The following is a 16,817-nucleotide window of genomic DNA, read 5'->3' as shown; positions in this document are numbered from 1 at the left end:
CACCTCCCAGATTCAAGCAATTCTCCTGCCTCAGCCTCCCGAGTAGTTGGGATTATAGGCACCTGCCATCACACCTGGCTAATTTTTGTATTTCTTTAGTAGAGATGGGGCTTCACCATGTTGTCCAGGCTAGTCTCAAACTCCTAACCTCAGGTGATTCCAAAGTGCTGGGATTGAGAGACTGTAGGGCGCATCATGTCACTGATCTAAAGTCACTCCATACGTGAAATTCAGGAAAAAGAGCTCCATTTGTGTCACCCTCCATTTGAGGACAGACCTTGTAAGCTGGAATCAATCCACTGCATTACATACCTCACCTCAAATATACACTACAATATTTTTCTTCACAATCCATTTCAACCCAAATATTTAACTATTTTAATTATTTCTTTTCAGACCTATACTTCACAGTTATAAATAAGAATGACTAAGAACAACAAATACAGCACAATACATTGTTGAACCATTCCTTCAGATTAATTTCAAAACTTCAAATAATGTACTAAAATGGTAAATATCATGAGGGTAGATGTCTGCCATTTTTGTATACTAAGATAGCCCAAACACCTACATAGTGCTTTCTATGGACTGAATGTTTGTGTCTTCCCAAAATTCATATATTAAAGCCTAAATCTCCAATGTGATGGTATTTGTAGGTGGGAGCTTTGAGAAGTAATTAGATCATGACAATGGAGCCCTCGTGAGTAGGATTATTGTCTTCTAAGAAGAGACACGAGAGAGATGATACCTGTCCCCCTACCCTACCACCACCACGTGAGGATCTAGTAAGAAGGTGGGTGTCTACAAGCCAGGAAGATGGCCTTTACCAGACAAATCTGCTGGTGCCTTGATCTTGAACTTCCCAGACTCCAGAATTGTGAGAAATTACTGCTTATTGTTTATCGCTCAGTCTGTGGTTTTGTTTTTGTTGTGGTGGTGGTTATTTTGATACAGGGTCTTACTCTGTCAGGCTGGAGTGCAGTGGCACCATCACAGCTCACTGCAGCCTCAACCTCCTTGGCTCAAGCAAACCTCCCACCTCAGCCTCCCCAGTAGCTGGGACTATAGGCACTTGCCACCATGCTCGGCTGATTTTTGTATTTTCTTGCAGAGATGAGGTTTCATCATATTACCCAGGCTGGTCGCAAACTTTTGGGCTCAAGTGATCTACCTACTTCGGCCTCCCAAAGTGTTGGGATTACAGGTGTGAGCGACTGCACCTGGTCAATCTGTGGTATTTTTATTATAGCAGCTCAAACTGATTAAGACAGTTCCCAATAAATACTTAAAGAATAAATGAACAAACTTTTCAAAGGATTATAAATTCTCAAAATTCATACATAGATTTTGAATGAATGTGTTTAATTATCATATAATACATGAAGATTATTTATTTGCTAGCTTAGTCTATCAAACTAATTTTATTTCAATGACTATGAAAGCCATCAGTAGAGCAAAGACATGTAACCCTAAAAAACCTGAGACCCGTGACCTATCACAACCTGTTTTACAACAAAGCAGCATCATGCAGATAAAGCAACATTACTAAATTATAAGATTAAATCTGATTCAGTGTTATGTCCCAAGGTCTATAGCCTTTAGTCATCACCGTAATCATCATCATCATCATCATCATCATCATCTCCATGTCGATCTTACAAAGCTGAAGAACCCGAATAGCAAGCTAATGAATTTTAACCACTCAACAAATGAGGGAAGGAGCAAATATATCTTCAACTAGAAAAGTATAAATTTTGACCCAATTCTGAATGTATATTTATAGGCACACCAATTATCAGTCTGAAAGGGGTTTGCAATAATGCTTAAATGTATATGTATCTTAGCAGGAAACAACTGTCATATAACAGATTACTTATCTATTGGAAAGCATATATGAGGCATTTAAATGCCAGGAACTATCTGCTAGATATTCCTTGACTTCCTAACTAAAAGGGAAGCTCCTTAAGGTTAAATATGTCACGCTATATTGTCGCACTTCCATGCCATGATACTTAGTGGGTCGAAACATACGGAAAAAAAGTACTTTTTTTTTTTGACACAGTCTCACTCTGTCACCCAGGCTGGAGTGCATGGTGTGATCATAGCTCAATGCAGCTGTGACCTCCCAGGCTCAAGTGATCCTCCCATCTCTCAGCCTGTCAAGTAACTGGGACTACAGGCACACACCCCCTCCCACACCTGGCAATTTTTTTTTCTTTTTTTTTTTTGGTAAAGGCAGAGTTTCATCATGTTGCCCAGATGGTCTTGAACTCCTAGACTCAAGTGATCCTCTCACCTCAGCTTCTCAAAGTGCTGGGATTACAGGCATAAGCCACCACGCCTGGCTGAAAAAACACCCTTTTTATTGTCTTAAAAATTCCACTGAAGAAATATGTTGCTGAGAAACTAAGGCACAGAGAAATAAAGTGGTTTTTGTGGCCACATGGTTATTTACTGTTAGAGCTACAAAAGCATCTCCAGAACTCTTGCCACTGTACCACACTGGTTTTATAATAGTCAATTTCAAAATTTATCTGCTAACCCGAATAGCAAGCTAATGAATTTTAACCACTCAACAAATGATGGAAGGAGCAAATATATCTTCAACTAGAAAAGTATAAATTCTGACCCAATTCTGAATGTATATTTATAAGCATGCCAATTATCAGTCTAATAGGGGTTTGCAATAATGTTTAAATACATACGTATCTTAGCAGGAAAAAAAATTGTCATATAACAGTCATTAGGTTTAGTCCAAGAACTAAACTTTTAAAAATTAGGTTAAATTTTTTCCTTAAAGTTTTCCAAAATGCGTCCTCTGTTTTGTGGAGGATGACATTTCAATGCCCTCTCATTCTCCCCTTGGCCTTTGAATTGCTTCACTGAAATGTGGATTGTCTACCTCCTTTCTCTTTCTACACTGTAAAAAAGAACTAAAGTTAGAGCTATTTCACTCAATTTTACTCAACTTTCCAAAGAAAATACAAACAAAGCTGGAGAACCCAAATAGCAAGCAAGACCAGGTCACAGCTACTGACTGGTCTGATAGTCATTTCTGAGAAATTTTCTAAACACTCTGGCACCAACAAATCTGAGTATGCCATTTACCATACAACTATAACAAGGTAAAACCAAACTAAGAAAGAAATGGTAACAGTAACCAGGTTTCCTACTTTAAATAAAATAGTACTGGAGAGTGCCTCTGTGAAGTTAGAACTGTCTGTAAGCTAATAAAGATAAAAATGTAAGTGTAAATGTTGTTTTTCTCAAGTAATATGAAGGGTCATTTCTAAATTCTTAACTGATCTGAGAAGTTACAAATTCATTCCATCAATACATAATGCCCTACTGTTTGTAGGGTCCTGGAAGGCCTGCCCTCTCAAAGAATATATTTTAACAAGTCTCTTTGTTCTATCACTAGGTGGAAGTTTGCTATTAAAATTCCTATAACCACATAACCCTTTTAAAACCATGGCAGAGTTTTCAGATATAGACAATAATTTTGAATGATCAGTTTTTTGCACCAGAAAGAATCTGTCTCCTCGTAGCCCAGGACATTCTGGTTTGAAAACTTTAATTCCAAAGCACAAATGAACCTTTACAAAAATCTTCTGTTCTAGTACCCACTATAATTTATTTTCATAGACTTGTTTATAAAGAGCTGCATAATCCACCCAAAGAAAGCCGAAGTGTTTTTCCGTATTATTAAACTCAACAGAAAGTTCCACGTGCAGCTACAGGAGGCCATAGGCAATTAACACTGAAAATGGAAAGGTGTAGAATCTTTGCATGACCTTTAAAGGGCAACACAGTTGCCCATTCACATGCATGCAATTATACAGTGACCAGTTCATAGCAGCAAATATATATATATTTATTTATATTTAGTAAAACAAACCTTGCATTCATCAAAAACTACTTTGAACTTTCCAGGCTTCATCTAGAGAGTTAGCTTTACATAGTACAGGAGACTTGTTCAGCTGGCTGTCTTCATTTTGTCAAATTACTAAATCCAGCCTATCACCGTAATTGCTAGAATGCAACATTATCACATTATTGAATCTTTCTGTAAAGAGTTCCCAAAATCTACTGCATAAAGCTACCATATAACAGAAGCAATACAAATATAAATTTAATTGAATGACTATGTTTGTACTATTGCTGGGGAAAGGGAGATGTAACTTTGCTAACTAGCCATTCAGGGGAAATCATAAAACAATTACAGTTACTATAAAGTAACTTAGGAGATTGAAGGAAGTGATTAAAAGGACTTTATCTAATATAAACACACAAGCTCTGATTCCTTAGTTATATATCTCACACTTCACATGAACCACTGAACAAAATAGAGTATTCTTCTTGTAGCTTAAATACTTACTTCTCATCTGATTTCCAAGTGAACTAGAAACTTTGTTTTCCAATGGCAATACCAATCAATTGCCTAAGTATTCCACTGACTAGCTTGCCTAATATTACAGCATAGGATAAAATCCAACATATCCGTGTGGTATACACACTGGAAACAGGTAGGTTTTTGGAAAGCTAACAGAAATTTGGAGTATAGTATCAACATATTTCTGGCAATTTTGTAGATACCATTTTAAATGAGAATGGTACACTCCAATGTAATACATAGTTTGTACATTGACTATGGAGGTTTATATTCAATAAAGACAGCACACAGACACATTCAGAGTTTAAAATGTGTCAAAATTCCCAGTTGTAGTGTCAATAAAACATCACAAAGTGTCTCCACATTGAGGGCAAAAATGATTTTTTTTTGCGTTTGTAGCCTAGTAAATAAAAGTATCTCCAAAAGAAAAATTCATGAGAAAAATAGAATGTATTAACAATGGCTCAAACAGTAAAACTAAGTTATAAATGACCTTGTCGTACTATGGATATAGTTGTACTGCAGGTCAAATCATGGAAAATAGTGGAAAAACTATGCACCTAAAAAGGTAGACATTCTACAGAGTTGTTCTGATCACCCTGTTACATAAAATCAGTATTTTACATGGGTGTCATTTAAAGCATATGTATGTATGTACGTATGCATGTGCATATATTTATAGATACAGAGACTATATTGTTAGATACTACGGAGAAATATATTTAAATACTTTCACATTCCAGTAAGTCTAACTTATCCTCTTAAAATTTCTGTAAGATTAAGTAGAAGACAAGAATTGTTTATTTCATTAACAACGACACTGCACTGAATGAATCACTGCATTAAATGAACAAAATCAGACCTTCTAAAAATTACCCAATAAGTCAGTGGCCAATGACAATTAAAAAACAGAAACTAACTTCTATGTCTCTGTTTGCTAGGCTCACCTGTCAATCTCCTGTTTCAGACTCTGCTCTGAACCTAAAGTAAAACTGTTTTCTAAAGACTAATGGTACCTCAATGTGAAATTATTTATTCTCTTTCAATGGAATAATTAAGTAGTTCAATATGCTCAAAGTAGTTCAAAATAAAGTTAACCAAAGAATTTTCAAACAATATGGCAAATTCATCATATCACATGGCATTATAAAATCAGTGGTCCAAAAGCAAGCTATTTCATGTGAAATTTTGTGCAAGCATATGGCCAGATATGAAGTTGATGCAGCTGGTTTGGCCTTCATATCTAGCAGCAGGCTGTGTTAATGCAATTCTTCTCTTTGTTTTGATGAAGGCCTACTAATAACAGTTGACGAATTGCATTTGCAAATGTCAGACATAGATCAAAGGGGATGACGGCTTGGATGATTATTTTACCCCAAGTTGTGATTTTTCAACAAGAAAACAAAACTGCATTACACAGTAAAGTTCCTTATTTTTACTTGAATCTTCAATGAACAAAACAGCTGCAGAAAAATGTGACTTAATGAGGCATCCCTAATAAAATACTGCAGAAGTAAAAGCAGGGGCACTGAACTGTTTGCACGTGGGTTGTTTCATCTTTTCAAATATATTAGAAATAACTGATGACACTTTGGAACATTCCTTGTTTGGGACATGCATTAGAGAGTTCGTCAGCAAATGTTCATCAGTTTGCAGTGATTGCTGAACTTGGGTCTTAGAGGCCAAGATAAGAAATGACTGAGAAATCCCAAAGATACACATCTTACCCTTCCTGTATAAGGTAATCCATAACTTGCAATTAGTGATAAATCAATCTTAAATGCATATTTTAACACAAAAATGCATTTTAAAATGATCATCAAAATACTGTATTGAAGACACTGGATCCAGGGCTACTAACATTTTCTAATAAAATATAAAATAATTTTTAAATTTTTTCTAGTGCCCCCTAAATTTTATCATTTTATAAATTTTTCTATAGGAAAACTGGCCATATCTAAAAGCAGATCTTTTTATAGTCATGTCATCACATTCTATAACTTGGTGGTTAGTAAATACCATATTGCCATCTCTAAGCAATATGTAATCTATTTTGACATAAATCCATAGGCATCTCAATGAATCTTCATTCTCCAATTTGTCATTGTTAAAATAGCTAATATTTTTCTAATGAGATATCACATATAATTAGAAGCCTTAATTCCCCTCTAGCAGAACCTGTAGCATTATATAGGCATTTGCTTTAACATCAAAAATTCTGGGTTCATCTTTAAGAGACACATATCATAGCACTCTACATAAATATGAATTCAGGCATCCTAAAGTACTAAATTTTTTAAAGGCAAGAAAAGAATCAAGATTTTAACACCAAAAAAAATGCCTAATCTGAATAAAACAACACACTAAAGCCATTTGCCTCTTAAAATATTCCCTGTGCCTAAGTATTCAGTTGGCAGTGACATTGACCTCACAGACTTTTACTATCTATAAATAATACAATCTAACTTTTTTTATTGAAAATTAGGAAAATGAAAATATTTATAAGCTCCAGTGTGGTAACTGATGGCCTTTAAGTGGCTACTGGTGATTTTAAAAATTAAGATTCCAAAAAGAAAGGTCAACTCAAACAATTGACTCAGGATGAGATCCAGAACAAAATAAAGTAAGGAAAGAGACAAACATGTCTGATCTTTTATTTGAAATATAGGATATTAGGTGCCAATTTTGATATTGCAAATGATTAGTCAGTCTGAGAGTACAAATGCAAACACGGAAAGGCTGAGGTAAGTACAATTAATCTTAATCCTCTGATTTTTAAAGCTTTAGAAGTGTTTTTAATCTCCTTTCGTAGTTATTTTGGTTTAGCACTTTACACAAAAAATCTTAAATTAATTGCTCATTTGTCTTAACTTATATGCCTAATAAAGCAGTTTGAGAGTGTTAATTGATAACTCTGAATGTTGATGTTTAAAGCAATCTAGTTGAGAAGACAAGAATCAGATAATTATCATTCAGTCAATAGTAATTGAAATTCATCCTGTCCTGTGTGAAGGATCCTCCTACACTACCAAGTACTTTGGGGACACTTCAGAGTAAAGGTCGCTTACGAGTTTGCTTTTTTGTGTGTGGTGTTTAAGGTTTTTTTCTCCACGAATCATTTTGTAAAATCCAAGAGGGGATTTCACACTCACGAAACGAGGATTTTTTCCCCTCTCTCTCTATTATTGTAATAATAAGCCAAACTCACGCAGCAAAGGTGAAGAGAGACTAGCCGCTGTAGTAACGTTACTACACATTTGATTCCAAACGCTTCAGGCAATTGTTTAACACTCGGTCAAGACGTGGAATACTCAATAGAGAAGCCTCGCGTCCACCCGAAGGCTCTGCGAGCGCCTATGTTTCTTCCTTTTCAGACAGGATAACTCGACCTGCAGTTCTTAGAGAAAGAGGGCGGCGGATCTCAAACTTTCCTTTGCAAAGCCAGTTTCTGAAAATAACACGTTCCCCCATTGATAAGTGAAGATCAGTAGCCCAAAGAAAACATTTCTTGGTAGGCACCTGGCCTTCTAGAATTGAAGGGGGAAGGGATGGCAAAGCAGTTAGCAGAAAACCCGTGTATTAGTAGCAAAATCTGGGAGACATTTACCCGGAAAGAAATAAAAAAAGCATTAGTTTCCCGAAGCCATTCTTATTCTGAAAGCTGTTCGTTAAGAGGATCATTTACTAAAGCTCTCTTGTAGTAGCCTTTACAAAAGCTTTATTTCATTCAGTAAGAAAACGCCCCATCCCAAATCTAAATAAACCTTACATAGATGAGGCTCTGGAATTTATCAGTTTGATTTTTTATGAAAATAGTTAGAGGTGGAGAAATCAATAGTCTCACTGAAATACCCACCTTCTGCAAGCAGGCCTGAGAATTAACTAATCAGAAGCGGACAAAAAGTAGGGATTTCAGAAAGATGACCTGACACATCCCATTGATCTTCCCTGGAACGCGACCCCCAACTCCTAATTAAGAGTCCAAAATGGTTACCAGCCAGGATGGGTCTGGGTAAGGAATCGAATTAAAACCCACTTCGATCCTCAACCTGGTCGTTTGTATTAGGAGAAATGGGGCAGAGAGGGAGGGCACCGCTCACGGAGACTTCTTTCTCATGCTCTGATCCCCTCTCTGCGCCCCTCTACTCCGCCCCCACCCTGACCGCCCGCGAGGGAGAGACGCCGGCCGATGGACCCGCATCTGCCCTCACCTCTCGCCTTCCCCGGGCGATCCCCCTACAGTCCCGGATCCCCGAGAAAGGGGAGGGGAGCCGTGTGCACACGGGGGCTTCCGGGTCCGCTGTCCTACAGTTGCGGCTCCGGTCCCCAGCACTGGCCGGCGACCCGAGGCGCGGCTCGCACCTACCTGCAGCCCCGCTTCCCGGTGGCGGCAACACCTAGCGATGCTCCTGCAGTTTTTGCGGGCCGGCGCCAGCCTTATCGCTCTCGCATCGCTTCCAAGATGCCAATCCGCCGTCACCATCCAGGGGCATAGGGAACCGAAGTCTGGTGCTGTGTGCTCCTGGAGGGCGGCGTGTGAGTGTGGCCCTGAGCGTGCGAGTGTGCGCGCGCGTGTGTGAATGTGTTTCCTCCTCTGATGGCAAAGAGGGTTCAGGAATCTCTTGACATCCAGACTGGAATCCCCCTAAAGCGGGTGAAGGTGAGCCTGATCCTTCTCCCCGCTTCTTTATTCCACAATGTCAAAGTAATCAAAAGATTTGTTTACTGAAGAAAAGCCAAAGTCCCGCAGCCCTTGGCAGCGCCAGCGGTCGCCTGCTGTCCTCGCCGGATGCGCGCGGTGCGCTCAGCTCTCTGGACTGCAAGAATCAAGGCGGTCTTGCAGCAATTACCGCTCTTATTCCATCTCTGATTTGTTTGCTTTTAAGGCCGAGTAAAGACTTTTCTTCTCGCCTCACGTCGTCTCTCCCTCTCACACACACACACACTCACACATCCTCCGTTCCCTCTCTCCCGCCCTCCCTCTTGTTCTCCGGGGAAAGGCAATTGGATGGAATGATTCACCTTCAGGAAAGCAGCCTCGGCCACGCACTTCTCGAGTTCCCTGGCTCTCGCAGGTACCGGGTCTCCAACGTGGTGGAGTTGCTGGGAGGCTCGGGACAGGAAGGAGGAGAGGCTCTGAGCTCAGCCGATGTCCCCCGCCAGACGCCCGCGTCCCTCGGCCAGGTGCCACTGTTCCCACTGCTCGCAGATAGGTCCCCGCTGTGCCCTCGGGGAGACTCTGCGCCTTCCACTCGAGTCCACTTAGCAGCAACTCCTGGCCAGCTTCAGCCCCTCAACCCCGCCTCGAAGTGCTGCAGGCAGAGCTCCATGCAGCCCACCCGCTGCCCTTCTAGGCATCGTGGGCTGGAAGGAAGGGAAACCCGCCGATGTCCCCCTGGCAGCAGTGCCCTGGCACCGTCACCACCGAGAAGGTGCGAGTTCCAACATCGAACACAAGCGAGCAGGTGTCGCCTGTGTCACTTCGCTAAAGGCAGGAGGGGAGAAAGAAAGGAGCGGGGGGAGGGGGCCGAGGAAACAAATCCAGATCACCAGCGGAGAAAGGAGCCGTTTAGCAAGGAAAGCCTCCTCTCCGCGTCCCACCCCAGATGTTGTACTGTCAAAAAACACTGATGCTAATCTTTTAGAAAGTCGCCATAAAGGGCAGAGCCCCCTGCTCCACTCCAGAACCCTCTTCCACCCAGCCTGGCTGTCCAGTGAGTACAGAGTGACTTGGCTCCCCCATACAGTGCAGCAAGAATGCAGGAGGAGAACAGGCTCTGACACTCCAGGTTGAGTTCAGCAGTAAAATGGAATGGCAGGGCCAGGCGGCGTTGCCTCGCCTCTCTCTCCCAAAAGCCAGTTCTGTTAGCCCCAGCAACTGCCGTTGAGAGCAAACAACGGTCCTGCAGAAAAAAAACGAGACAGTAAAAGATGAGGAGGCAATTGGTATAAAAGCTGGACTATGTCTCCCTCTAGAGGGTCATCCGGATTAAAACGCTTTACTAGATGTAACAGACCAGTTTCTCTCCGTAAAGAAAAAGAAAACAGTATGTGGTTTCAGAGAATTTGTATTTTTACAAATTACAACTTCTCAAGAATTTAGAGGGAGGGTTTTCACTGCAACCCTATTAAGCAAAGCCTTTGTTAAAGGAACGTCGTGATATTCATGACGCTGGAAGGTCATGTCCTTACGTGTTTGGTCAAATTGGGTGTTGGTTTAAGCGCTGTGCATATGAGCTCAAATGAAGGGTCTTCTCAGTCTCACTTTGATCATGTTTGGAAATGAACAAAACCTTTATCTAGTGATTAGAAGACTATTCAAAAATGAATAAATGGTAAGAATAAATTCAGAAAAAGAAAATCTGAAAAAAGAAAGGGAATGGTCACCCAGGAAATCTTACAAGTCCTTTACAAGGACGGATAACTCAAAAATCTGGTTTTGGAGCCAGTTTTCATACCTCTTTTTCAATTAGACCGATAATGGTCAAGATAGCTAAATTCCTTCCAGCTCTAAAGGTCTGTGCTTTTATGTAGCTGTGATTCACTGAAACCATTGACAAATTAGGTATCACCAGCTCTCTTCACCAGCTATAAAATAGAAGTAATACTACCTATCATATATACAAAGAAATATAGAATATATGCTTCACTTAGCTATTTTATCTTAATATGCTTAGTAAATCAACCGTATTTTGCATCTAAAATGCATCAAGTAATTTAATTATGTCAAGGTGGTCATTTTTATAAAAAATAGCTCCACCAATTTTATAAAGTTTTGTTAAATCAGTCCGAGTCAAGCTTGGTCCCATCTATAACCTTAACATTTAGATGTTTGTGAACTTACTATTTGAGCTGGGGATTTGCTTTCAAATGTTTCTGTATGTTCAAAAATTGTGAAATACGTGTTAAAGTTATTATTAAACACCCTTCCATTCACTCTGAATTTTTGGAGGAGTTCTATTTTAACTTGATAATCTAAACTAGCATAGTCATAAAGAAAGAAAAGAATGTATTTTTTTAAATAACTGAGACTAGTTGAAATCATTTAAAACAAAGCGCCAAAACTAAATAAGGCAAGTTTTGCTGTAACTAATTGTTCTATGGCAGATTTGACTTGGTCTGGTAGTATACAGCAATCATTTATTTCCAAGGAACTCTCAGATAGTCTCTTTCAAAAGATTTATGCCATCTGATTAAATATTTCGTTCCACTTACATAGTAACTTATATCCAGGAAAGCAACGTTCACATTTTAAAACACCTGGCACTGTTTCACTGCAAATCTTACAGTAATTTTCTGTCTGCTGTGTTAAATAGAGTGATGAAATTCAAGCAGGAATGACATTGGAAACTTGGACTCTGTACTAGAAAGAAGTCACTTACAAAATCACTTTAGAACATTGGCTTTATTTTCACACACACACGCACACACACAAAAAAAATAAAGCATACATTATAATCTTTCTAGCTTCTAATTCATTAACTTTTTGTGGTTGTAGAGGAATCTATAGTTTTGTCATATTGTTAAAACTTTACTTGTATTGTTTAAGTGTCGGACATTTTCAGCCTTATTTTTCTAATTAAACCCACTATGTTTTCACAAACATATGAAAAAGTAAAGAGAACAGATATATATATTAATTACAAAATATCACAAAATTTCTTATCCAATGTCATATGATGCTGAAATTCTATAATAACCTCTGTGCTTTTTGTAAATAATTCCCAATAATTTTTAGATTGAGATATTCCTATTTCCAGCATCCCCTAGACAAATCAAAATCTTTCGGATTCTCTTCAAAGGAAACAAAGTAGCAAATATTCTCCTAATTTAACAGAAATTTTTTGTTGATACTTGCTACCTTCTACAGGCATGCCTCAAAAATGTGGCAGGTTGGTTCCAAATCTCCATAAATATTGCAATAAAGTGAGTCACACAATTTTTTTGGTTTCTCAATGCATGTGAAAGTTATCTTTACACCATACTGCAGTCTATTAGGTATGCAATAGCATTTTGTCTTAAAAAGGTACATATCTTGGCCAGGCGCGGTGGCTCAAGCCTGTAATCCCAGCACTTTGGGAGGCCGAGACGGGCGGATCACGAGGTCAGGAGATCGAGACTATCCTGGCTAACACGGTGAAACCCCGTCTCTACTAAAAAATACAAAAAACTAGCCGGGCGACGTGGCGGGCGCCTGTAGTCCCAGCTACTCGGGAGGCTGAGGCAGGAGAATGGCGTGAACCCGGGAGGCGGAGCTTGCAGTGAGCTGAGATCCGGCCACTGCACTCCAGCCTGGGCGACAGAGCGAGACTCCGTCTCAAAAAAAAAAAAAAAAAGAGTACATATCTTACCTTGAAAATGGTTTAAAGCTTTAAAAAAAAAAAAAGTGTAATGATCATCTGAGCCTTCAGCGATTCCTAATCTTTTTGCTGGTGGAAAGTCTTGTTTCAGTGCTGATGGCTGCTAATGGATCAGGGTAGTGGTTGTCGAAGGTTAGAATTGCTGTGGCGATTTCTTAAAATAAGGCAATAATGAGGTTTGCTGTGTCCATTGACTCTTCCTTTCACAAAAGATTTATCTGTACCATACAGTGCTGCTTGATGGCACTTTATCCACAGTAGAACTTCCTTCAGAATTGGAGTTAGTACTCTCAACTCTGCCACTGCTTTATCAGTCGGGTTTATGAAATATTCTAAATCCTTTGTTGTCATTTCAACAATATTCACGGCATCTTCACCATGAGTAGATTCCATCTCAAAAAACCTACTTTATTTGCTCACCCACAGAAGCAACTCTTCTGGCATCTAGAATGGTGAATGATTTCCAGAAGCTTTTCAATTTACTTTGCCCAGATCCATCAGAGGAATCATTATCTAGGACAGATGTAGCCTAGCAAAATGCATTTCTTAAATAAGAAGACTTGAGAGCCAAAATTACTCCTTGACCTGTGGGCTGCAGAACAGATGTTGTGTTAGCAGGCATGAAAACAACATTAACCTTCTTGGACAACTTCATCAGAGCTGTTGGATGACCAAGTGTATTGTTAATAAGCAGTAGTATTTTGAAAGGAATCTTTTTGTGGAGCCAGTAGCTCTCAACAGTAGGCTTAAAATATTTAATAAAATATGCTGTAAACAAATGTGCTGATATCAGGCTTTCTTTTTCCATTTATAACACACAAGCAGAGTAGATTTATTATAATTCTTAAGGGCCATATGATTTTCAGAATAGCAAATGAGCATTGGTTCCAACTTAAAGTCACCAGCTGCATTATCCTGTAACAAGAGAGTCACCCTGTCCTTTGAAGCTTTGAAGCCAGGCACTGACTTCTCTCTAGCAGGGAAAGTCTCAGATGTCATCCTCTTCCAATATAAGGATGTTTATTTACATTGAAAATCTGTTGTTTAGTGTATCCACCTTCATCAATGATCTTAGCTAGATCTTCTGGATAACTTGCTGCAGCTTCCACCTAAGGACTTGCTGCTTCACCTTGTACTTGTATATTATGGAGACAGCTTTTTTCTTTAAATTTCATGAACCAGACTCTGCTAGTTTCATATTTTTCTTCTGAAGATTTTTTACCTTTCTCTCAGCCTTTATAGAATTGAAGAGAGTTACGGCTTTGCTCTGGATTAGACCCTGGCTGAAAGGAATGTTGCGACTTGTTTGATCTTCTATCTAGACCACCAAAGCTTTCTCTATGTCAGCAATAAGACTGTTTTGCTTTCTTATCATTTGTGTGTTCACCGGAGTAGCACTTTTCATTTCCTTCTTGAACTTTTCCTTTGCATTCACAACTTGGCTATCAGTTTGGCTCAAGAGGCCTAGTTCTCAGCTTGTGACATGCCTTCCTCACTAAGCTTAATCATTCCTAGCTTTTGATTTAAAGTGAGAGACATGAGACTCTTCCTTTCATTTGAACACTTACAGACCACTGTAGGGTTATTAATGGGCCTAATTTCAATATTAGGTCACGGAATAGGGAGACCCTAGGACAGAGAGGGAGTTGGGGGAACAGCCAGTTGGCGAAACAATCAGAACCACCCAACATTTATTAATTAAGTTTTCCATCTTACATGGGCACAGTTCATTGCATCCTAAGACAATTATAATAGTAACATCAAAGACCAGTGATCACAGATCACCATAACAGATACAAGAATAATGAAAAAGTCTGAAATACTGTGAGAATTACCAAAATCTAACACAGAGACGTGAAATGAGCACATGCTGCTGAAAAAATGGCACTGAGGGACTTGTTCAACACAGGGTTACCACAAACCTTAAATTTGTAAAAATAAAATAAAACAATAATAATAAATAAAAACAGTATTTGCAAAGTGCAGTAAAGGAGGGGTCTCCAACCCCCAGGGACTGGTTCCCTCCCTGTTAGTAACCCAACCTCACAGCAGGGGTGAACTGTGGGCAAATGAGCATTACGGCCTGAGCTCCATCTCCTGTCAGATCAGCTGCGGCATTAGATTCTCATAGGAGTCTGAACCCTATTGCAAACCTCACATGCAAGGGATCCAGGTTGTGCGCTCCTTATGAGAATCTAATGCCTGATGATCTGAGGTGGGATAGTTTCATCCCAAAATCATCCCCCACCAACTGTCCATTGAAAACAATTGTCCTCCATGAAACCAGTCTCTGGTGCCCAAAAGGTTGGGGACTGCTGCAATAAAGTGAGGCACAAGTTGAGGAATAGCCGTATTTGTTTAAATTGCCATCCTCCTCAAGTCTAAGCAGTAAAAATAATTTCTTTAAATACTGAACTTAACTGGATTGTAACTCTATCATAATTTTCCATGTTCTGTTCGCTAAAATATCACTTTGGTACACGTCAGGCTTTTTCTTTTTTGCCTTTTATAGAAAATTACTTTTGTAAAGTATAATTGACATACAATTAACTGCATGTATTTAAAGGGTACATTTTGATGAGTTTTGACATATGGGCATATCTGTGAAACCACCACCAGTCAAAATGCCGAATGTTTCCATTCCCCCAAAAGTTATCTCATGCCCATTTGTAATCCATATCTTCTTCCAGTCCTGTCTCTAGCATCCACTGATCTAGTTTCCATTACTATAGCTTGCATTTTCCACAGTATATATAAATTGAATAATATTTTATGTGTTCTTTTTTGTCAGGCTTCTTTCCATTGGCATAATTATTTTCAGATCATCCATGTTATAGTACACAGCAATAGGTCATTCTTTTTTACTTCCAAGTAGTATTTCACATTGTAGGTATACCACAACTTCTGTAACCATTCACCTCTTACTGAACATTTGGGTTACTTCTAGTTTTGGGATATTAAAAATAAAACTGCTATGAACATTTGTGAAGAAGACTTTGGGTGAATCTATGTTTTCATTGCTCTTGGGTTACTACCTAGAAATGAAATGACTGGATCTAGGGTAGGGTATGTTTAACTTAAAAACAAGAAGTATTTTCTAAAGTGTCTATGCCATTTTGTATTCCCATCAGCCATGGTGGAGAGCCTTTGGAGCACTTCAAGCTTTCTGCCAGAGGCTTTGTATGATATCTTAACTCCTTACCTCAAATCCCCACAACATCTCATGAAGCAGATGATATAAACCCATTTAACACATGAAAAAAAAATCAGACAATCTTCCTGTTATTACACATTGGAGCTGAGATTCAAACCAGATCTATCTAAAGTCAAAGTCAGTCATGGATTTTTGTTTGGCTTGTTTTTGTTTTTGTTTTTGTTTTCCCAGTCTCCTCTCTTTCTGCCACCAACCCCACTAGTAAAACATATGATCTCCTGTATCACAGGGAGATCAAACTCATTTGAATCTGGATATGGGAAAGACTTTAGCCAGAGAACCTGGGTTCATTAGTAACAATAAAGAGAAGAGATTAGTAGGAGAGACAGAGTAAGGAGAAAAATTAGCTCTGGCTCCCCTCAGTGTTCTGCAAGATACAGTATTATAATAATTAAATTAAAACTTATGAGCCCTAGTTCATAGTTCATAGCTTGTGGGAGTGCTACCTACAAGCCACTCATCCCCACTTGTCTCCTCTTATTTTATTTGATGCTAACCAATTTATTTCTAACTTAGGCAATAATGTATCTCTCATTTATCTTTTAAGTGTTTTTTAAAAACATTTACAGAATATTTTCATGTAATCAAGTGAACGGAATGAAGCCCAGAATTCATTCCACACAACCCAAGGTTACATGCATGTTATTAACTTATACTATCCCCATCCCCTAGCTTGGTACCTAACACGCAATAAATACTCTATAAATACTTTGTGATCAAAACCCAGGAAACCAAACAGGCCAACCAAATAGACACATGCCATGGAGATAAGTCAACAAGACCATTTCACAAAGCGATGTGAGAAACAGCTGAGGCAGGAAAACTGTCCTACATGCAGTAGGCAAATAAA

The 16,817-nt window shown here is 39.0% G+C and overlaps 1 protein-coding gene across 1 annotated transcript in view; it reads right to left on the bottom strand.

The window, feature by feature from the left end:
* Window positions 1-10,341, bottom strand: part of FAM19A2 (family with sequence similarity 19 (chemokine (C-C motif)-like), member A2) — a 522,282-nt gene extending 511,941 nt beyond the window's left edge. Inside the window, exon 1 of the mRNA XM_011925968.1 lies at window positions 8,760-10,341. The gene's annotated coding sequence lies outside the window, so the exon portion shown is untranslated. The remainder of the gene's footprint in view (window positions 1-8,759) is intronic.
* Between the last annotated feature and the right edge of the window lie 6,476 nt (window positions 10,342-16,817).

The sequence above is a fragment of the Colobus angolensis genome, unplaced genomic scaffold, assembly GCF_000951035.1.
Source record: "Colobus angolensis palliatus isolate OR3802 unplaced genomic scaffold, Cang.pa_1.0 Scaffold67, whole genome shotgun sequence".
In the NCBI taxonomy this organism is placed as follows: Eukaryota; Metazoa; Chordata; class Mammalia; order Primates; family Cercopithecidae; genus Colobus; species Colobus angolensis.
Note: the sequence above shows the minus strand (reverse complement) of the source record. Positions and strands in the feature narration are given on the sequence as shown.